Source organism: Salvelinus fontinalis, chromosome 15, assembly GCF_029448725.1.
Source record: "Salvelinus fontinalis isolate EN_2023a chromosome 15, ASM2944872v1, whole genome shotgun sequence".
Classification (NCBI taxonomy): domain Eukaryota; kingdom Metazoa; phylum Chordata; class Actinopteri; order Salmoniformes; family Salmonidae; genus Salvelinus; species Salvelinus fontinalis.
Genome location: NC_074679.1, coordinates 36,350,059 through 36,373,270, shown reverse-complemented (window position 1 = coordinate 36,373,270; position 23,212 = coordinate 36,350,059). Strand labels below are relative to the sequence as shown.

Here is a 23,212-nt window from a genome sequence, read left to right as displayed (position 1 = left end):
GTGCTCAGACTGTCCGCAACAGGCTGAGAGAGGCTGGACTGAGGGCTTGTAGGCCTGTTGTAAGGCAGGTCCTCACCAGACATCACCAGCAACAATGTCGCCTATGGGCACAAACCCACCGTCGCTGGACCAGACAGGATTAAAAGTGCTCTTCATTGACGAGTTGCGGTTTTGTCTCACCAGGGGCGATGGTCGGATTCGCGCTTATCGTCGAAGGAATGAGCGTTACACCGAGGCCTGTACTCTGGAGCGGGATCGATTTGGAAGTGGAGGGTCCATCATGATCTTGGGCGTTGTGTCACAGCATCATCGGACTGAGCTTATTGTCATTACAGGGAAGACATCCTCCTCCCTCATGTGGTACCCTTCCTGCAGGCTCATACAGACATGACCCTCCAGCATGACAATGCCAACAGCCATACTGCTCATTCTGTGAGTGATTTCCTGCAAGACAGGAATGTCAGTGTTCTGCCATGGCCAGCGAAGAGCCTGGATCTCAATCCCATTGAGCACGTCTGGGACCTGTTGGATCCGAGGGTGAGGGCTAGGGCCATTCCCCCAAGAAATGTCCGGGAAACGTGCAGGTGCCTTCGTAGAGGAGTGGGGTAACAGCTCACAGCAAGAACTGGCAAATCTGGTGCAGTCCATGAGGAGGAGATGCACGTCAGTACTTAATATAACTGGTGGCCACATCAGATACTGACTGTTACTCTTGATGTTGACCCCCCTTTGTTCAGCGACACATTGTTCCATTTCTGTTAGTCACATGTCTATGGAACTTGTTCACTTTATGTCTCAGTTGTTGAATCTTGTTATGTTCATACAAATATTTACACATGTTAAGTTTGCTGAAAATAAATGCAGTTGACAGTGAGAGGACGTTTCTTTCTTTTCTTCTGAGTTTATATATATTGTTTGTATTTTAACCTTTATTTCACTAGGCAAGTCAGTTACGAACAAATTCTTATTTACAATGACTACCTATATACTGTACATGTTAAGACACAAGCCTTTATAGAAAATGAGAAGTAGTTCATGTGAGACGAGAGACATCGATTGCATTTAAATGAAGTGAAGGAATTGCATCAGGTCAGACTGCAACTAACGGAACAAACCACTAAATATTTACGGAGCGGCTTTAAGATAGTTTCCTAAACCATACATTATTCATGCTGAAGCAAAAGCAAACATTGATTCAGTCTGGAAAGGGGGAAAGCAAAGGACTACACTAATAAGATAGGGAGATCTTTTCTGTTTTGGCTTATTTGTTGTTACCCCAATGACTTGAGAATGCTTTTTTACCCAAAATGACTTGGTGATTATTCAAACACCTTTAGCGCTCATGTCTGGAGAGGTGATACGTTTAGCTTGTGCAAAGAGTCTTGATGTAGGAAGAGAGAGTTTAATGTTTGTCTTTGGGTTGAGTCTTCAACTGACGCTTTGTGGGAGAAGATCGAGGGCCAAAACATCAACTGAAAAAATATACATTTGAGATATTCTTAGCTCTGCCTTCGATTTTCCTTCCTTATCTTGTCTCTGGAGATTTTTCAGGTTTCGTCTCTATACATCCATCCACAAAAATATTTTTTTTGCATATTTTTCTACACAAAACAGTAGGGAGACTAAGAATAAGAGAATGGTAGAGAGGAAGCAGAGTCAGTAACCTAGAAAATAATATAGGATAAAATAGATGGAAACCTTGTTCTTTAGAAAACATCTGTCTGGCATTCAGCTAGAGAAAGGGAGAGACAGAGAGCGAGAGAGAGAGACAGGGCAGTCTAAAATAGGGCAGTCCGTTTTGTTCTGTTGTTCAGTGAGAGACGGAACACTCTCCAACAGTAATGTGTATCCATTATTTTCCACAAAAATAGTTTGTTTAATATATTGGATTTTATGTAAAGTAGCCGACAGTTCAAATACAGTTTATGTGTGTGTTTACACACCATTATCTGGCTTACCATGATCTGTTGACTCAATATGTGGTCTCATGGAAACAATTAACACCATTTCCATCCACACTAACACTGCTCTCTGCCAGGTTTTTCCACTGTAGCTCTAAAGGTTTAGTAAGGTCACTCCTCCCCCTTTCCATTGATGCCAATTTGAGCCTTCTGTTGTTCTAGTTATGGATACCCTAAAGACTTAATCATCCAATCAGGTTTGGAAATGAACACCTGCCAAATGGTGGTAACTTTTTGCTTTGGCATATAGATTTGCCAAACCTGCCAGCCACGATGGCAGGTAGCCAACATTAGCCAAAAAGAGCATTTCGTAAATACCTCCCAAATCATTACCAAAACTTCCGAAATACTCACACACTTCAACTCCCATGAATCTGTCTAGTTTTCAGATTCTCTCGCTGATTGGACATTCAACAACGCACGTAATGAGTGTATCGCCTGGTTGGTCTCTGGTTGGTCTAACCGAATGGGCCTCCTACTCTGAAACTAGTTAGCTGAGGCAGAGGGGCATGGCGAGAGGGTTGACTCAAAATCTGTCAGCGCGAAACAAGCATGGCTGAGGCACATGTGTGTTGGCTGAGGTGAATGTGTTTAGCTTGCTTGCTAGCTTGTTAGCCCTTGTAACGTTAGCAATAATGTGGCGGCACATTGCTGCTGTTTAAAGGCCAGCCGTAGTATCAACATCAACCAAAGACAAAGACAATTAAATAGAAGCAAAGTGTATGATGCCAAAGAAGAGCAATTGTACTGTTCGCGCTGCCGTCTACTCATCTGTCAAGTGTCAGACCAATTCATTTATGATGGGTACCAAAAACCTGAAGCTTGAAGCCATTCAGACCACTAGTCATCGAAGTGCCACCTACGATGTCATGCAACAGAACGGGCCAAGACTAGTCACCGAGAGGAGAACGTCGCAATGAAAGCCATCTCATCCTTGCAATCGTCCCAGTTTGAAAGGATGAACATCCTGTTCAGAAATGTCCATGCGATCGGGAAAAAGGGAAGCCCATTCCCCAACTATGTTTGGATGTGCGAGGAAGAAATGACATGTTGTGTAACTCTTTCAAGGCCAATAAAGCATGTCTAAATTGTATTAGCTTCTGGCTAGATTTGACTGTACTTGTTACCAGTGAGTTCTGTCTAGCTAGGCTACCTAGTTATAGTGTAGCTCAGTGATGTTATAGCTAGCTAGCTAAACAGATTAATAAAATATGAAAGCTAGCTAGGGTCTGTCGGTAGCAAACACAGAAACCACAAAGAGGCCAGAGTGTTCATGTTCTACATAGCTGAGGTGGCTAGAAGACTGTTCAAAGCGAACATTTCTATTGCAAAGTACCTGGCAATCATGTCAGATGGGTCTACAGAGAGTGCAGGATGGAGGAAGAGCTGGTGTGTCTGAGACTGTGCCAGGAAGGAAAAGTTAAGGTCCAGTTCATGGGAATTCAGGCAATTGAGAAGGCAGATGCAGAGACCATCACTGAGGCAGTACATAGCATGATGAGGGCAGTATGTGGAGCAAGCAGTCAAGACGAGAACAACAGCACAGCACAAGCGGTTGATTTGCAGGAGAAGCTTGTTGCTGTTGCAACTGATGGAGCATCCATGATGACGGGGTCCAAAACAGAGTTAGTGAGCAGGCTGCATGGCAACAAGTTCTACATGCTAGGCATCCACTGCATGGCCCATTGCCTTGAGCTAGCATTCAAATATACAGTCATGGCCTCTATGTGTTCTATCACAAGAGACCTTTGAACAGGCCCAACCTCAAAAACAGCTTCACGGTGTTGGGACTGAGGCCGCTCATCCCAACAGGAGGGTAGGTCTCTCAACTTCTGAGGCCCGAGAACATTTACTTACAAGGTACAGGGGACTTCACCTAGAGCAGGTAATAGGTAGTGTAGGTTAGTTTGTTTGAGTTAAATTCTGTTTATTAAAATATATCATTTAACCTGAAAAATATGAAATGTCATAGTAATTATTTGTTTGTATATTTGTTTGTTTGTTTAAGTTTCAGTCAACAGATGCTAAGGGGGATAATCCGGTGCAGCAGAGTAAGGTGCGCAGCTTCCATAGTACAGCAAGTTATGTGGCTGGGGTACGGAACAGCTGCTTCAGGCACAATTTCCTCACACACCTCAGCAACATGTATTTTACGTTGCAGAGAACCTCAGTGACAGTGGCTGAGGTCCACAGCTGCCTGACCACCACCCAGGCATTGTTGAACAAACACAAAAGCAGGTAGTATGAATATTTTTTTAATGATTAATTCATAGAAATGTTGATACTGAACAAAAATATAAACGCAACATGCAACAATTTCAAAGATTTTACTGTTACAGTTCATATGAGGAAATCAGTCAAATTCTCAAAAATGACGGAGGCATTTTATGGCAGATAAATTAACATTAAATTAGCTCTGCTGGCATCAGCTCTGGTGGACATTCCTGCAGTCAGCATGCCAATTCTATGCTCCCTCAAAACTTGAGACATCTGTGACATTGTGCTATGGGACATAACTGTACATTTTAGAGTGGCCTTTTATTGTTCAGAGCAGAAGGTGCAACTGTGTAACGTTCATGCTGTTTAATCACCTTCTTGATATGCCACACCTGTCAGGTTGATGTATTATCTTGGCAAAGTTGAAATTCTCACTAACATGGATGTAAACTAATTTATGCACAAAAGTTGAGAGAAATAAGCTTTTTGTGTGTATGAAACATTTCAGGGATCTTTTATTTCAGCTCATGAAACATGGTACCAACACTTTACATGTTGCAATTATATTTTTGTTCAGTGTACATAAAAATGTACATACAAATTGTTTCTCTGAATACGCTATGTTGTATTCTCTGCCATACAGACCTGGTCCCAAGCTGAATGCTTGTCTGGCCAACACAGATACCTATGAGGGTGTAAGTCTGACACCCAGAGATGACATTACCCTGGTTCGTGTGACATCATCAATGTGCAAACTCATTGACCAGCAGTGCCAAAGGATGGACAAGAGATTTGGTGATATCAGCTCTGAGATCCTACATGCCACAAAACTGGTGAATCTGCAAAATGGACCTGTTGCAGAAAAGCATCTTACAATAACACTCCTGATCTTACTAACAACCCACACTTGCTAACAACCCGTGAAAGCATATAACTAAATATTATTTTAGTTATTGTATGTCTTTTCAGATTTTGGAGATTCAGAGGTTGGCGATCTAACAAGGCACTTTGAGCCAGTGCTGATGTGGATCTGATCCCAGACCAGTAAACCATCCTGAATGCCAGGCTCTACCAGGACCCAAAGAGCGGCGTGGAGTAGATATCCTGGCCCAAGGTCCACAGGATCCTCAAACACCCGTGCCCTGACCTTCTTCAGCTGGTAGATCTCGTCCTGACACTGCCAGCCTCCACCTCATGAAGAAAGTGAAAAGCAACTGGAGGTCAGGCCTGAAACCTGACCCACTGTCAGATCTGCTGACTGTTCAGCTGTCAACTCCTTCCATAGAAGATTTTGACCCCACCCCAGCCATTCAGCTGTGGCATGAAGCCAGCATTTGGTCCAGAAGTCCAGACTTTATGGAGCAGAGAGTCACAAGAGAGAGAGGAGCAAGGAAGACGGAGGACGAGGAGGAAGATTAGTCTGAAGAGGAGAGCTAGCCTAGACCAATTTCAGTCAAGTGTGTGTTTGTGTGTGTGCCATATGTAATGGGAAGTGAGACTTGAGACTTTAAGATGTGTTAGCTACCCAATCAAATTTACTCAATAGGATCACACGGTCTTGTGGCACACAGGAGACCCAGGTTGGAACCCAGACAGTCACACATATCCCACCCAAAGTTTTCATAAATGACCTGTTTATTCTGTAGAAACTTGCTACAACTCACCATGTGGATTCTGACCCACTATGTGGGAAACTCTACTGTAGTTAAACTGACACACTGTAGTTGTCAATCTAATTGAGAGATGCATTAAAAGCGCATTAAGTGGCCAGCGAAGGGAATTTACTAGCGTACATGTTTACCATATCCCCGTGAAGGCACTCAGACATGACATTTTCACACTTTTTATTTCTCGAGTGTGATCTGCTTATAGGCAACTCATGCTGTTCTGTTATTGTACATTTAATCTGTTCTATGATTGTATTTTACATTTCATCTTTTTTATTATTATATTTGTCATTTTACCAGGTAGCCTAGCGATTAAGAGCATTGGGCCAGTAGCCGAAAGGTTGCTGGTTCGAATCCCCGAGCTGACTAGAGGAAAAATCTGTCGATGTGTCCTTGAGCAAAGCACTTAACCATAATTTCTCCTGTAAACTGCTCTGGATAAGCGCTTCTGATAAATGACTCAAATGTACCACAACTGTGTGTCTGTATGTCATGTTCTGTGTTCTTTTCAATTTCAAAACCAATTTCAAAACCATTAAAAACATGTTGTTTTAAGTGATTTATTGTGGAGAGGAATTGTGACTGGTAAAAAAATTAAGTGGCCGTAAAAATTTGGGCATTCAAATTTTGGGCATCCACCATCCTGCATCCAACACTCACACAGATATATAGTCATCACCATCATTCTGAATGGGAGTATTTGAGACATATTTATTTCACTATAGTGTGGAGAGGTGATCGATCATATCTGAATATCTACTGATTATCTGGCTGAGAAAGTGCCACCATCAGTTGTGTGTGTGAAGCAGTGGTCCAGGGTGGGACTTCAATAGCCCAGTATCACCTCCTCCTCTACCTCCCCTTCTCTGCTCCTCTTCCCCTCTCCTTCTCTCCCCTTATCTGCCTGGGTCCCCTGGAAAACAGCAGTTCATTATAGCTGAAAAGTTTAGGGGTTTTGTGGCTCCCTCCGTTGGTTCACTGTGCTTATTTAGGCCATGCAGTGAACACTAGATTCAGGGTTAGTTGTTGTAGGGGTTGATGTTGTTGTTGTTCATATTGTTGTTTATCTGTATGTGTTATTAACACAATGGAGTAGGAATTGCAGTATAGTCAGACCACTCTGCATTGCTTCTCTCGCTAGCTGCTAGCTGTATTGACTGCAGCTGTGTCATGGTCCATCTGTGTTCTTCCATTCGTCTGTGTCCTTCCTCCGTTCAATGGAGCACTTCTATTTTTCTATATATTTTCTGCCTCAAGTCTTCAAGCTGCCCCTATTCCTTTCCCTTTCCTTTCATCAACTCAGTCAAATAGGTAGCGTTTGGATAGAACTGTTTTTGATACTCCTGTGTTATGATGATATGTTGAACATGGGGAGATAAAAGGTAAGTAAGGGATACTGAAACGGTGTCCATTTGGAGACCCAGGTTGGAACCCAGACAGTCACACATATCCCACCCAAAGTTTTCATAAATGACCTGTTTATTCTGTAGAAACTTGCTACAACTCACCATGTGGATTCTGACCCACTATGTGGGAAACTCTACTGTAGTTAAACTGACACACTGTAGTTGTCAATCTAATTGAGAGATGCATTAAAAGCGCATTAAGTGGCCAGCGAAGGGAATTTACTAGCGTACATGTTTACCATATCCCCGTGAAGGCACTCAGACATGACATTTTCACACTTTTTATTTCTCGAGTGTGATCTGCTTATAGGCAACTCATGCTGTTCTGTTATTGTACATTTAATCTGTTCTATGATTGTATTTTACATTTCATCTTTTTTATTATTATATTTGTCATTTTACCAGGTAGCCTAGCGATTAAGAGCATTGGGCCAGTAGCCGAAAGGTTGCTGGTTCGAATCCCCGAGCTGACTAGAGGAAAAATCTGTCGATGTGTCCTTGAGCAAAGCACTTAACCATAATTTCTCCTGTAAACTGCTCTGGATAAGCGCTTCTGATAAATGACTCAAATGTACCACAACTGTGTGTCTGTATGTCATGTTCTGTGTTCTTTTCAATTTCAAAACCAATTTCAAAACCATTAAAAACATGTTGTTTTAAGTGATTTATTGTGGAGAGGAATTGTGACTGGTAAAAAAATTAAGTGGCCGTAAAAATTTGGGCATTCAAATTTTGGGCATCCACCATCCTGCATCCAACACTCACACAGATATATAGTCATCACCATCATTCTGAATGGGAGTATTTGAGACATATTTATTTCACTATAGTGTGGAGAGGTGATCGATCATATCTGAATATCTACTGATTATCTGGCTGAGAAAGTGCCACCATCAGTTGTGTGTGTGAAGCAGTGGTCCAGGGTGGGACTTCAATAGCCCAGTATCACCTCCTCCTCTACCTCCCCTTCTCTGCTCCTCTTCCCCTCTCCTTCTCTCCCCTTATCTGCCTGGGTCCCCTGGAAAACAGCAGTTCATTATAGCTGAAAAGTTTAGGGGTTTTGTGGCTCCCTCCGTTGGTTCACTGTGCTTATTTAGGCCATGCAGTGAACACTAGATTCAGGGTTAGTTGTTGTAGGGGTTGATGTTGTTGTTGTTCATATTGTTGTTTATCTGTATGTGTTATTAACACAATGGAGTAGGAATTGCAGTATAGTCAGACCACTCTGCATTGCTTCTCTCGCTAGCTGCTAGCTGTATTGACTGCAGCTGTGTCATGGTCCATCTGTGTTCTTCCATTCGTCTGTGTCCTTCCTCCGTTCAATGGAGCACTTCTATTTTTCTATATATTTTCTGCCTCAAGTCTTCAAGCTGCCCCTATTCCTTTCCCTTTCCTTTCATCAACTCAGTCAAATAGGTAGCGTTTGGATAGAACTGTTTTTGATACTCCTGTGTTATGATGATATGTTGAACATGGGGAGATAAAAGGTAAGTAAGGGATACTGAAACGGTGTCCATTTTAGGACACTCTCAGTAAGAGTTGAGTCAGCAGGAGTTGTGTGATCAGGACTTGTCTTACTCTCTTCATTTTCTAAAGTAATGTGTGTGTATATTGTACATAATTCAGGAGGTGTACACGTATCTCCAATGGCCTCACAGGAGTCAACTCACTTCTGACATCAATGTAGAATATTCAGTGGGTTGTCCCGACCGGGACTCAAACCCGGGTCCAGCAACTGTCAAGGCAACACCTTAAACACTAGGCCAAAAGATGTCCGAACCAGTTGAAGAGGTTGCTGGGTGTTGGGTTAACGTCACTACAATACTGTATAAATACACTACATGACCAAAAGTATGTGGAAAACCTGCTTGTCGAACATTTCATTCCAAAATCATGAGCATTAATATGCCATTTTGCTGCTATAACAGCCTCCACTCTTCTGGGAAGGCTTTCCACTAGATGTTGGAACTTTGCTGCAGGGACTGTGCAGGGCACAGGTCTGTGCAGGGCAATCAAATTCTTCCACACCAATCTCGACAAACTATTTTGGCATGGATCTCTCTTTGTGCACGGGGGCATTTTCATGCTGAAACAGGAAAGGATTTTCACCAAACTGTTGCCACAAAGCTGGAAGCACAGAATCGATGATAATGTCATTGTATGCTGTCGTGTAAAGATTTCCCTTCACTGGTACTTAGGGGTCTAGTCCGAATCATGAAAACAGACCCAGACCATTATTCCTCCTCCACCACACTTTACAGTTGGCAATATGCATTCGGGCAGGTAGTTCTCCTAGCATGCGCCAAGCCCAGATTTGTCCGTCAGACTGCCAGATGGCGAAGCGTGATTCATCTCTCCAGAGAATGTGTTTCCACTGCTCCAGAGTTCCATGGTGGTGAACTTTACACCACTCCAGGCGACGCTTGGATCTTAGGCTTGTGTGCGGCTGCTCAACCATAGAAACTCATTTCATGAAGCTCCCTACGAACAGTTCATGTGCTGATTTTGCTTCCAGAGGCATTTGTGGCCTGCTGGAGGTCATTTTGCAGGGCTCTGGCAGTGCACCTCCTTGCACAAAGGCGGAGGTAGCGGTCCCGCTGCTGGGTTGTTGCCCTCCTACGGCCTCCTCCAGGTCTCCTGATGTACTGGCCTGTCTCCTGGTAGCGCCTCCATGCTCTGGACACTACGCTGACAGACACAGCAAACCTTTTTGCCACAGCTTGCATTGATGCGCCATCCTGGATGAACTGCACTACCTGAGCCACTTGTGTGGGTTGTAGACTCCGTCTCATGCTACCACTAGAGTGAAAGCACCGCCAGCATTCAAAAGTGACCAAAACATCAGCCAGGAAGCATAGGAACTGAGAAGTGGTCTGTGGTCACCACCTGCAGAACCACTCCTTTTTTGGGGGTGTCTTACTAATTGCCTATAATTTCCATCTTTTGTCTATTCCATTTGCACAACAGCATGTGAAATTTATTGTCAATCAGTGTTGCTTCCTAAGTGGACAGTTTGATTTCACAGAAGTGTGATTGACTTGGAGTTACATTCTGTTGTTTAAGTGTTCCCTTTATTTTTTTGAGCAGTGTATATATATATATACAGTGCATTCTGAAAAAATTCAGACCCCTTGACTTTTTCCACATTTTGTTACGTCATAGTCTTATTCTAAAATGTATTAAATATGTTTTTCCCTCATCAATCTAAATAAAAAATGTAAATATCACATTTACATAGAGGTTTTCATGTGTGTGTGTGTAAAAATAACACTTCTGTATATTCTGTATACACTGTATATTCTAGAATCATGCTCCAATTTTAAATGACTATAAAAAATAATACTACAATAAATCCTCCTATAACTGACACAAGTTAGGCCGTCATTGTAAATAAGAATTTGTTCAGAACTGACTTGCCTAGTTAAATAATAAAAAATAAAAAAACATTTAGTTTAGATGACACAACTCCTGATGACTCAACTCCTACTAAGAGTGTCCTAATATGAACACCGTACACACAAAACAATTCCCACGGATTATAAAACATAAAAATATCAAATGATTGGATATTCTCTTTCTGTCCAGATGGCTGCTTCTTCCTCAGTATTAAAGATATATCCCTAGATTAGACTAGAAACTTGTCACGTCCCACTGTAGCTCTGTATTCAGACAGCCAGACAGGTCGCCCTCTTTTTGACGACGAGTAAGATATGTTTTCTGATTTGTGAAGAAGATTGAATGAGTTTGACACCGCATGCATGCACCTGGCCTACGCCAGTCAAAGCAGCATCGCCCGACTCCATGCGCCTGGGAACTGCCAGGCACTGATAAATGAACACTCACTCCCAGGCGCATGGCCAGATTTATCTTCAGGGTCTTTATACACGCACACACACTGCTCTTGCAGCAGAGCTGAGTATCAATAGGAGTGTCAGCAAGTTCACCCGCTGTCCCATTTATTTGCTGTGAATAATATCGCATGGTGGCAGGACGTACACTACCGTTCAAAGATTTGGGGTCACTTAGAAATGTCCTTATCTTTGAAAGAAAAACACCAGTCTCAACGTCAACAGTGAAGAGGCGACTCCGGGATAATGGCATGCTAGGCAGAGAAAAAGCAAAGAAAAAATGGCAAAGAAAAAGCCATATCTCAGACTATCCAATGAAAATAAAATATTAAGATGGGCAAAAGAACACAGACACTGGACAGAGGAACTCTCCCTAGATGGCTAGCATCCCAGAGTCGCCTCTTCACTGTTGAGACTGGTGTTTTGCGGGTATTATTTAATGAAGCTGCCAGTTGAGGACTTGTGAGGTGTCTGTTTCTCAAACTCGACACTCTAATGTACTTGTCCACTTACTCAGTTGTGCACAGGGGCCTCCCACTCCTCTTTCTATTCTGGTTTGAGCCAGTTTGCGCTGTTCTGTGAAGGGAGTAGTACACAGCGTTGTAAGAGATCTTCAGTTTCTTGGCAATTTCTCGCATGGAATATCCTTCATTTCTCAGAACAAGTATAGACTGACGAGTTTCAGAAGAAAGCTCTTTGTTTCTGGCCATTTTGAGCCTGTAATCGAAACCACAAATGCTGATGCCCCAGATACTCAACTTGTCTAAAGAAGGACAGTTTTATTGCTTCTTTAATCAGGATTACAGTTTTCAGCTGTGCTAACATAATTGCAAAAGGGTTTTCTAGTGATCCATTAGTCTTTTAAAATGGTAAACTTGGATTAGCTAACACAATGTGCCATTGGAACACAGGAGTGATGGTTGCTGATAATGGGCCTCTGTACGCTTATGTAGATATTCCATAAAAAATCTGCTGTTTTCAGCTACAATAGCCATTTACAACATTAACAATGTCTACAATGTATTTCTGATCAATTTGACGTTATTTTAATGGACAAATAAGCTTTTCTTTCAAAAGCAATGACATTTCTAAGTGACCCCAAACGTTTGAACGGTAGTGTGTATATAGAACGATCCAACAGGGAAACATGATATTGATAATTAGATGAAAACCTATATAAGGGGACACAAATCATGATTAGTGTTGTAATGTAATGTGCCCTATATACATAGACATGGAACCACTGGTCACTTTAATAATTTTTACATACTGCTTTACTCATTTCACATGTACAGTTCAAGTAAGAAGTTTACATGCACCTTGGCCAAATACAATTAATATCAGTTTTTCACAATTCCTGACATTTAATCAGGTAAAGATTCCCTGTCTTAGGTCAGTTAGGATCACCACTTTATTTTAAGAATGTGAAATGTCCGAAAAATAGTAGAGAGAATGATTTATTTCAGCTTTTATTTCTTTCATCGCAATCCCAGTGGATCAGAAGTTTACATACACTCAATTAGTATTTGGTAGCATTGCCTTTAAATTATTTGGGTCAAACGTTTTGGGTAGCCTTCCACAAGCTTCCCACAATAAGCTGGGTGAATTTTGGCCCATTACTCCTGACAGAGCTGGTGTAACTGAATCAGGTTTGTAGGCCTCCTTGCTCACATACGCTTTTTCAGTTCTGCCCACAAATTTTCTATAGGATTGAGGTCAGGGCTTTGTGATGGCCACTCCAATACCTTGACTTTGTTGTCCTTAAGCCATTTTGCCACAACTTTGGAAGTATGCTTGGGGTCATTGTCTATTTGGAAGACCCATTGAAGACCAAGCTTTGACTTCCTGACTGATGTCTTGAGATGTTGCTTCAATATATCCACATACTTTTCTTGCCTCATGATGCCATCTATTTTGTGAATTGCACCAGTCCCTCCTGCAGCAAAGCACCCCCACAACATGATGCTGCCACCCCCGTGCTTCAGAGCCGGGATGGTGTTCTTCGGCTTGCACACCTCCCGCTTTTTCCTCCGAACATAATGATGGTCATTATGGCCAAACAGTTATATTTTTGTTTCACCAGACCAGAGGACATTTCTCCAAAAAAGTTTGATCTTTGTCCCCATGTGCAGTTACAAACCGTAGTCTGGCTTTTTTATGGCGGTTTTGGAGCAGTGGCTTCTTCCTTGCTGAGTGGCCTTTCAGGTTATGTCGATATAGGACTAGTTTTACTGTGGATATAGATACTTTTGTACCTGTTTCCTCCAGTATCTTCACACGGTCCTTTGCTGTTGTTCTGGGATTGATTTGCACTTTTCGCACTAAAGTACATTCATCTCCAGGAGACAGAACGTGTCTCCTTCCTGAGCGGTATGACAGCTGCGTGGTCCCATGGTGTTTATACTTGTGTACTATTGTTTGCACAGATGAACGTGGTACCTTCAGGCGTTTGGAAATTGCTCCCAAGGATGAACCAAACTTTTGGAGGTCTACAATTTTTATTCTGAGGTCTTGGCTGATTTCTTTTGATTTTCCCATGATGTCAAGCAAAGAAGCAAGGTACGCCTTGAAATACATCCACAGGTACATCTCCAATTGACTCAAATGATGTCAATTAGCCTATCAGAAGCTTCTAAAGCCATGACATTATTTTCTGGAATTTTCCAAGCTGTTTAAAGGCACAGTCAACTTAGTGTATGTTAACTTCTGACCCACTAGAATTGTGATACAGTGAATTATAAGTGAAATAATCTATCTGTAAACAATTATTGGAAAAATTACTTGTGTCATGCACAAAGTAGATGTCCTATTTGTCTTGCCAAAACTATAGTTTGTTAACAAGAAATTTGTGGAGTGGTTATTAAACGAGTTTTAATGACTCCAACCTAAGTGTATGTAAACTTTCGACTTCAACTGTATATATTGTGTTCTATTCTACTGTATTTTAGTCAATGCCACTCCGACATTGCTCATCCTAGTATTTATATATTTCTTAATTTCATTCTTTTACTTTAGATTTGTGTGTATTGTTGTGAATTGTTAGATACAACTGCACTGTTGGAGCTAGGAACACAAGCATGTCGCTACACCCTCAATAACACCTGCTAAATATGTGTATGGGACCACCAATAACATTTGTTTGGATTTGATTTGAATGACAATCAAGTGTTTACGATGTGTAGGACTGTCTGGCCTCATGCAATATCCACGACTGGATAACAAATGGGTTTTCTTCTTCTGCGAACCGCTCGCCTAGTGAACGTCTCATCCATGCACTGCAGAATGTTTCGTTATTTTAGTGGCAAAGTATAAATGATGTTGGTCTTCTAGTAAATAAATCATCAATCAAATATTCAGGGGTGTTTGTAATTGGAGGTATTTATATTAATTATTTATTTTTCAAATAGACAGCATAGTCTAAAATGCACTGTTTTTTGGGAGATGGACGTTCCTTTTTCCCACTGCAAATACCTGAGAGCGGCCATGGCCCATTCCCTTCTTCAGGGACATGGACAACATAGCTAACTCAACAAATAGACAAGCTTCGTCATTAGTCCTTTGTGTATAATTGCAGATATTTGTCTGATCCTTTTAGTTATAACCACCTTCAAGCTGTAACAGTTGAGAAGGACCGACTCTGCTGTACACAATGTTCTGTCTGACTCTGAACAGACGATTTCAGTATCTGGGCTCACACTAGGCCTTGTATTTCCATCAGCAAAAATAGAGGGAGTGGGTGGAGCGCACAGCCCATCCATCCCAGATGTAATAAGCCAGACAATGAAACATAATAAAGTGATTGATAAATAAGAAAGAGAGAGAGGAAGTGGAGAAGAGAAACCTCAACAGTATTGTAATATTAGGGAAGGTTTTGCCTGCTTTCTTCACTGTAGAAAACCTTGCCAAGATCCTTGTGAACAGAGCGAGTCACCGCCTTTGTGTGTCTTCATAATTTTTGGGAAACATTAAAGTAACACGAAAAAGTCAGTTCTTTTTGTTCAGACATCAAAAACTGCCATTTAAGATTTCCCTGATTAAGTGCTTATTGCCAGAGGAAGAGGTGCAGCACTGTTTCTTCCAATCTCTTCTCCCTTTCAGTCACTTAAATTGTTTTGCTGTGGGGAGCGGGAGGTGAGGAGAAGGGTGTAGAGGAAGCTGGAGATGAAGAACAATAAAAGATGCACGATCCAATGGGACCTTCCTATTTTGTATCAATCAGTCTAATTGGATGGATGGTTATGGAACCAATTAACGTACCTCCTTTTTCTTACAAAATGATGAAGCCAACCACTTAATTAGTAACATTGGAGAACCCACTAATTGCTAGTCAGACTCAGGAGGACTTTCATAAAATAAAAAAAGTGTGTGGATGTTCATTTTCCTTATTTCCTTGTCATCTTACGGTATTTGAGATAGAAGTTGAAGTTCAAAAAGCTGCAAATCACAACGGTCATGCCTTCCCCAAAACCAAAACGTAGTGATTAGGAACAGGGTCTGTTCAGACTGAGAGGAAACTAAATGGAAAAACAGACACACACAAACTCTGCATACCAATGATAGACAACACAAAGCCTAGGAAGAGAAGGGAGGTTTCTCTCTTCTCACTAAGCAATGGTGTATCAGAGCCTACCTGTCCTCTGGTGTTGAGTCAGTCACATCAAAGAGGACCACAACTTATTGTGTTGTAAATGGTCAAATAAATCAAATCAAATCAAATCAAACCAATTGGATGAAACCGCATCAGTGGTGAAAATGGGTCTGATGGGAAGGCAGGGATGGCTAAAATGAAGACATTGGTTGAGATTTTCACTCTGCCTTTTATAGCTTGAATAGTTAAAGATTTTTTTAGGTCTATTGTTTGAGTGTTTAGACGTCTGTATTTTTATATCGAAATGCTGAATTTCTGAAATTACCTAAAATGCATTAAAAAAAGATGTGTATTTATTGTTACATACACAATGATTAGTGTCTCGGCATTGAATTGCCAAATAAATGTGTTGTTTAATGTTAAAAGTATAAAAAAACAAAGACCTACTTCGTGCTACCGTAAAGGTTTTCCATGTAGTCTGTAATGCGGTAGATACTCTTCTTCGTGGTTCTAAGATGGATAATTACAGGAAGAGGATGAAGGAGTGTCTTACTATTGGTCTTCAAGAAAGGAAATCAGATCGAAAGGAAGTAAACAAAGAGATGGTAACTAGGCTAGCGTTTAGTAATCTCTAAAGTAAAGTAAGGCGAATAACATTAGTAGTCAAGTAGCTGAGTGACGTAGGCCACATGGAAGTGCGTTGTACCCGGGTGCGATAAAGTTCAGGTCAGATACTGATGAACTACACATTTCCACTCTTTTCCTGACCGCGATGGAGCTTTGTGTCAGGCATACCTGCAGGCCATCCGACATCCTGCTTATGGGGTCGATACGACCCCTGAAGTCATTCACCAGTTCACTTTGTGACCACTGACTACAATGGCGACCGGTTGAAACTGGGTTCTGTTCCCACCGTCTTTCCACCATGGACGGGAAAGTTCCAACCATTTAAGGTTGCTAACACCTCTAGCTAGTCACCACAAAGTAATTTCTAATGTTATTTGTTTGCCATTTCCTGTACTAGTTTGTTGTGTTTTTAGCTTAGCTACTACTGTAACGGTAACATTATCACGTCCTACCGACTGCTTATTTTGCTTTGTGATGCAATTCCCTTTTTCATTATAACGTTACTGACAAGAAAGTGTATGTTATTTTCTACTAGGCATCACAGTTTTCTGTAGTGCTATTGATTGCATAAAAGGACTTGCCCAAGTTAAGGTACATGAGTCAGACACAGCCCTAGCCAGAGCCATATAGATACATGGCTCTGGTCCTAGCTGGTGCATGAGTTGTAATGACAATAAACTAGCCCAGCCTATACATTATTTCAATTAAGACATTTTAAATATCAGCTCATGCCCTGACTTGACATGTAATGACTGATTCTCTGTTCTATACCAGCCAACATCACCAATCAATTTTTCTGTTTACACCTGCCTGAGAGGGAATGGAAGAAGGAGAGGGGTGGTGGAACAAACATGAGGATAGGACAATGAACCATGCTGTCTCAGATTTTATCTTTGTTTTTATCTTTATATAATTTTCAAAGAGAGGACCCAATGACCCTCCACACATGTCTCCTTCAATTATTTGTCAGGAGGATGCAAGGAAAGACTAATTGGGACTGATTTAATTAAATATGTTGTTTTGTTATTCTGTTACACATCTTTCAGGAGATCCGAGAAGCTGTGTGGAGTATTCCAAACAGGCCCAGGACTGGGTAGAGAAGAGTGTCTGCAAAGAAGATATTCAACTCTCGAACATGTTTGGTCCAGCAGGCTGTCAAGCGGTGGGAAGATAAACAGATAATTTACAAAGACCCAGACTTCAAAGTTGACATACCAGACCTACCTCCCAACATCACCCTTATTGGAAAACCAACCAAGGAGGCATCTCGTCACAAAAGTTGACTCGAGTTGCCAAAAAGCACTTGGAAGCATCTGGATGATCATCAAGACTCTTGGAAGAATGTTCTATGGATGGATGAAAAGTATAACTTTTGGGATGACATGGGTCCCATTATGCCTGGCGAAAACCAAACACCGCATTCTACAGTTAGAACCTTATACCAACGGTCAAGTATGGTTGTGGTGTGGTGATGGTTTGGGGATGCTTTGCTGCCTCAAGACAAGCCGCCCAGGTCCTAATGGAAGGAACCATGAATTCTGCTCTGTATCAGAGAATTCTACAGGAGAATGTCAGGCCATCCGTCAGTGAACTGTAACTGAAGTGTCGCTGGGTCATGCAGCAAGACAATGATCCAAAACAAATAATCAAGTCTACATGAAAATGGTTAAAAAGCAACAAATTAGTCAGTCCAGACCTAATCCCAATTGAGATGTTGTGGCAGGACTTGAAACGAGCAGTTCATGCTTGAAAAAAAACATAAATGTCGCTATGTTAAAGCAGTTGTACATGCAAATAGTGGGCCAACATTTCTCCACAGCGATGTGAGAGATCAACAACTACAGGAAGCACTTGGTTGCAGTCATTGCAGCTAAAGGTGGCACAACCAGTTATTGAATGTAAGGGGGCAATTACTTTTTCACTCAGGGGAATTGGGTGTTGCATAACTTTGTTAATTAAATAAATATAATAAGTATACCTTTTTGTGTTATTTGTAAACTCAGGTTCCCTTGATCTAATATTAGGTTTTGGTGGAAGATCTGATAACATTCAGTATAAAAAATATGCAAAATAGAGCAAATCTTTCACAGCACTTTATAACTAGGAATAACGTGATAGATAATAAACAGTAACAGCAGCATATGGGATGAATCAAAAAAGTTGGTGCAAAAAGGGTCAATGCAGATAGTCCGGTTAGCTATTTCTACTGTTTAGCAGTCTTATGACGTGGGGGTAGAAGCTGTTCAGGGTCCTGTTGGCGCTCAGTACCGCCTTCCGTGCGTGATGCAATAATGTCCATGGTAATGTAGAATGTCCATTCAAATGATACTAACTGATGTGGCTGATGCAACGGAATGTATTTTTTGTAATGCCAGTTGAGTTGATTGAACAAATCACATTACAGATTGATGGGTACACTTCCTGCTTTTACTTTATGCTTTTACGTACTGCTTTGCTCCTATGGGTACACTCGCAGTGGCCGGCAGTCCACACATTATGCCATCATTGTCTTGCATGGGAACACCTGTTCTATTCAATGTGGGAATTTGATTAATCTGGCTCGGGCAGCTGGGTAGGCTTGTTTAGCACAGGGTGAAGTTTTGGAACCAGGCTGACTCCCAGGCCTGAGCCAGCACATGGAGTAATGAGTAGGATTCTGTGGGAAGATCCTATTTGCATAATCCTCACATCCTGGTCAACCATGGTCAGGTCCTCTGGCTTTCTCATCAAATGTGTTTTGAGAAGGAGAGAGGACGCAAAGACTATGCAATTGTGTTTTACATAACCCCACAGTTCTTTAACCTTGTACTGAGAGAGCTACTGTCCTATAGGTTTTCAACCTAATCCTAATCAAGCTCAGCTGTTGGAGTGAAAACCTACAAGACAGTTGCTCTCTGAACATGTTTGTAAATCCCTGGTCTAACTAATGCTGAGTGACAGTGTACATGGCATAGTAACTGTGTAATTGTTGTTTTATAATAACATTAAATTGTAAGATGTTCTCCCCTCAGCATCCACTCCAGGGTGATCCGATAAGAGACCAGTCTGTATTGTCTAGAGAGACAGGAAATAAATACATGACAGTGTTATATGCAACAATCAAGAAAAGAAATAAATTGTCCTAGGCCTATACAACATAAAATATAACAGGCTCAGAGATCATTAAACGTGTTAATTTACAGCCATAATGATAATGGCACAGTACATTTACATTTAGGTAATTTAACAGACACTCTTATCCAGAGCGACTAACAGAAGCAGTTAGGATTAATTGCCTTGCTCAACGGCACATAGACAGATGTTTCATCTTGTCGACTCGGGGAGTCAAACCAGCAATATTTTGGTTACTGGCCCAAAACTCTGACCAAATGGCTACCTGCCACAAAACTTTTGATGGCTCTTGGTCTTGTATATTAAAAGACTGTGTAGCCAACTCATTGTTCAAAGGGTGTTAGTTGTCAAGTGTGAGGCTGTACTTCATCCTCTTGTGTGTGGGTTTACAGGCCAGTTAGGATATTATTGGTATAAAAGCTAGACTGGCAATTGCAAGCAACATGTTCTTCTCTACTACCACTATTAACATTATACTTCTTACTCTGTTCGGTAATATAACTTATTGTTTATGTAGACCCAGATTGTGAAGTGTGCATCCCATACATTCTATTTCTATGGTGGGCGTCCACTGGTTCTAGACACTGTTTACCTAGCCAGCATGTCATCATTGTCAGACAAACTTGAAGGGGACTACAGTAGCCAGTTACATTATGGGTTGTAGGCAGGTTACTGGAAAATACAGTTGGAAGGGTGTCATTACGTAGGCTATTTATTTTCATCTTAGAGAGTAATATAAATATCCTGTGAGTAATATTAGCCAAAACACTTACTCTTCAGACAGCTTCCAATTTGGACCGCAGGCGTGTCACGTCGTTTCCAGTTGAGCCTGTGTTTCCTCAATATCTGCTCGCTTCTGTCTCTCTCTCTAGCTCTTTTCTCTCAGTCAGCCCACAAATGGAACAACTCAGCCTCAGTATACTCCAGCTCAAACCGATATGGCACAACAGTACCATTCTGAATATAAGGCAGGTCTGCAATTTCCTCTTCATTCTCGATCTCACATTCTTTACTCTAATTAAATTTGACGAGGGCAGGAAATACTGTGAGTGAGTGAGAACAGAAAAGTATTGTTTACATCCTTCAACCACGCCCTCCTCCGAAGTACCGACCTAGTCCTGACTCTGGTGCATTAATCTACTTTCTGGATTTCATATTGGTAAAAATGTGCAGAGAAAGTCATTCCAAGGACTATTGCGGTCAGGCGAGGCTAGAGCGGTGTGTTTGGGTAGTATTTCTCTCTCTCTCTCATATGGTATCAAAATACATTGGTAAAAATGTGCATACTGAAATAAGTCAGCTGAAAAATTGTGCCGGGAAAGTTATTACAACGACTATTGTGGTCATGGGAGACCAGAATGGTGGGTTTGGGAAGTATTTATGATGGACATTGACATTGCATGGGGTTTCTATGGGCAAGGAGGGGGTAGAATCAGCTGATTAACTACATCTAAATACTCAAGCAATGGTCCTGAAAACTGTCTGGGGTACTGACAAACGACCGGGCAAGTGTTGTAATGGGCCACAAAATGTTTTTGGGTGAACTTCCCCTTTAAGGCCGGGACAAATTCGTTTAAAACGATTATTGTCACTACTCTTTAGATGCTTTTTCTTCTGTATCTCTCTCTCTCTCTCTCTCATATTGCATATGAGATATCCCACTGGACACAGACGTCAGTTCAAAGTTTAGTTTTGACTTACATTTGGTTGAGTTGTCAACTAAAGTAAATTTGACATGAAAATAAACCTTCATACATAGTTACCAGACCCGGACTCATGGATGGCTAACCCTGGAGACCCCTTGAATCTCCACCGAGTGAGGTAAATCTGCTTTAGTTCTTTTGCGCCTCATCTCCAAAACTCCTTAACGTTGGTGGATTTGGAGCCTCTAGGGCAATTCAGGCGGATGTTAGATAACCTTTTTACTGAAGAATGTGCTTGTTTCATATGATTGGGTTTTGCTTTTCATGTGTAGTGTAATTGTTTATTATTGTGTTCATGCAGGGCTCATCTGCAAAAGATACCATGGTGTCAGCATGACTCCATGGCTAAATGAAGGTTAAAAAATAAATAAAATAAATCTGAGTGGAAAATGTAATCATTTTCACATTTGCAAGGGGGCATTTACAGTGGTGTCTAGCTCCCATAAATCCCTTTATATCCTAGGGGCCTTGATGTACTATTTCCTTCATACAGATATCGATGACAAAAATAACCATAGTATACACACAGAATCGATCTAATTTTACAGCTTACGGTCGATTAACTATGTCATCCTTTGCAATGTACGTTTTGGTTAGATCACTGTGTGTGTGCCTGTGCCTGTGTGTGTGTGTGTGCGGCCGTGCGTGCGCGCGTGACACCTGCAGAATGAGTTTTCGTCCCAGAGGGGACACTGCAATTTTAGGGCTGATGGCTTAGTAGTCAACCCTGTGGTGGTGTGGAAATGGCTGTCCAATGAAGAGGAGATAGATAATACTTTATAAAGCTGCAACCGCACAGATATTACTACAAGGTTGAAATACCATTTCTTTATATGTGCATGTTTTTAATGCTTTACTTAATGTATTAGTAGGTTAATGCCAGGGAAAGTTCATCCATCTCTTCATATTTTCAAGATATTCGCCCAACCCTGTTTTATGTATTCTGTCTAAAAGGAAACGAATGCAGCACATTTTTATTTATTTATGTTATACAATATCCTGCCCATATGAACAGATTTATTTTAGGCCATACGTGAACCAATATATGAGAGCCTTCAGACAGGTTTAAACGAGTTTCCCCATGGAAGAGATATGAGAGCCTTCACAAGTTTCCCCACGGAGACCCAGCCAACCGCAGGCGTGCGCACGGACAAAAGAGTCGCCTACAAAGGAGTTGGCTTCTGTTAGAATATAACCAGTTGCGGCGGTACTTTGGGCACACCACGCTTGGATTCTTCCGTGGTAACACGAGTAGGAAGCGCTTGGATTTAATCCTGCATTCACGTCCCATTCCATTTTACCAGTCAATGAACTGTCACAGTTGGACAGAGCTGCTCAATGAATCCTCTTCAGCCCAAGCTGAGCACAAGTGTTCAGCTTTCCTTATCTATGATGGAGACCCCCCCCCCCCCCAAAAAAAATAAAAATAAAATATCAAGCATTCAGCCTAACTAAAGGGCATTACAACTGGAATATTGATTCCGACTATCACTGTAAAGAAGACTTACCTTGAACTTTTTATGTAGAGAAAAAGGAAATAATAGTGGTACGTGTTTTGTAGAGGATTCATTGTACAAAGTATCTGACAGCCAAATGGTTAAATCTGCTTTTAATCCAAGTGCTGGATCATACTGTTGGCACAGCTATTGATCATTTGTCAAGGACAAAAGGTCTTTGTCTCCATCACATGGCTCATTGACACCAGAAATAATGAGCCAACAAAAGAGAGTGAGAATAAAGAACCCATTATTTTATTCCTAATTGAACAAGAACCATTACTTTAGTTCCAGAGTGAACAAAATACTATCTTGGTTAAAAATCCTGCTATACAGACTTCCACCATATCCTGAAAATAAGATTTTCTGCTTTCTCTAACTATGAAAGGCTCAGAGACACACAATGTGGTTTCAGCAGTCTTCAGGGTGGCCATATTACCTACAGGACAGGACAGGACGGGATGGGATGGGATGGGGGGAATGTATTATGAAATCACACAGAAGCCTAAAAGATCGATGAAATGGAAGTATGGATGTGATTTCCCCTTTCCTTTTAGGCACTTGAGAGCATAGACTCGAACACAGATA

At 41.4% G+C, this 23,212-nt stretch overlaps 1 long non-coding RNA gene across 1 annotated transcript; it reads left to right on the top strand.

Moving 5' to 3' along the window:
• The first annotated feature begins 2,279 nt into the window (after positions 1-2,279).
• On the top strand, positions 2,280-6,341 carry LOC129811878 (uncharacterized). Its single transcript, XR_008752951.1, has 3 exons — positions 2,280-4,017; positions 4,123-4,199; positions 4,822-6,341. It is a non-coding gene; the product is annotated as an uncharacterized LOC129811878 (long non-coding RNA).
• Positions 6,342-23,212: the final 16,871 nt, after the last annotated feature.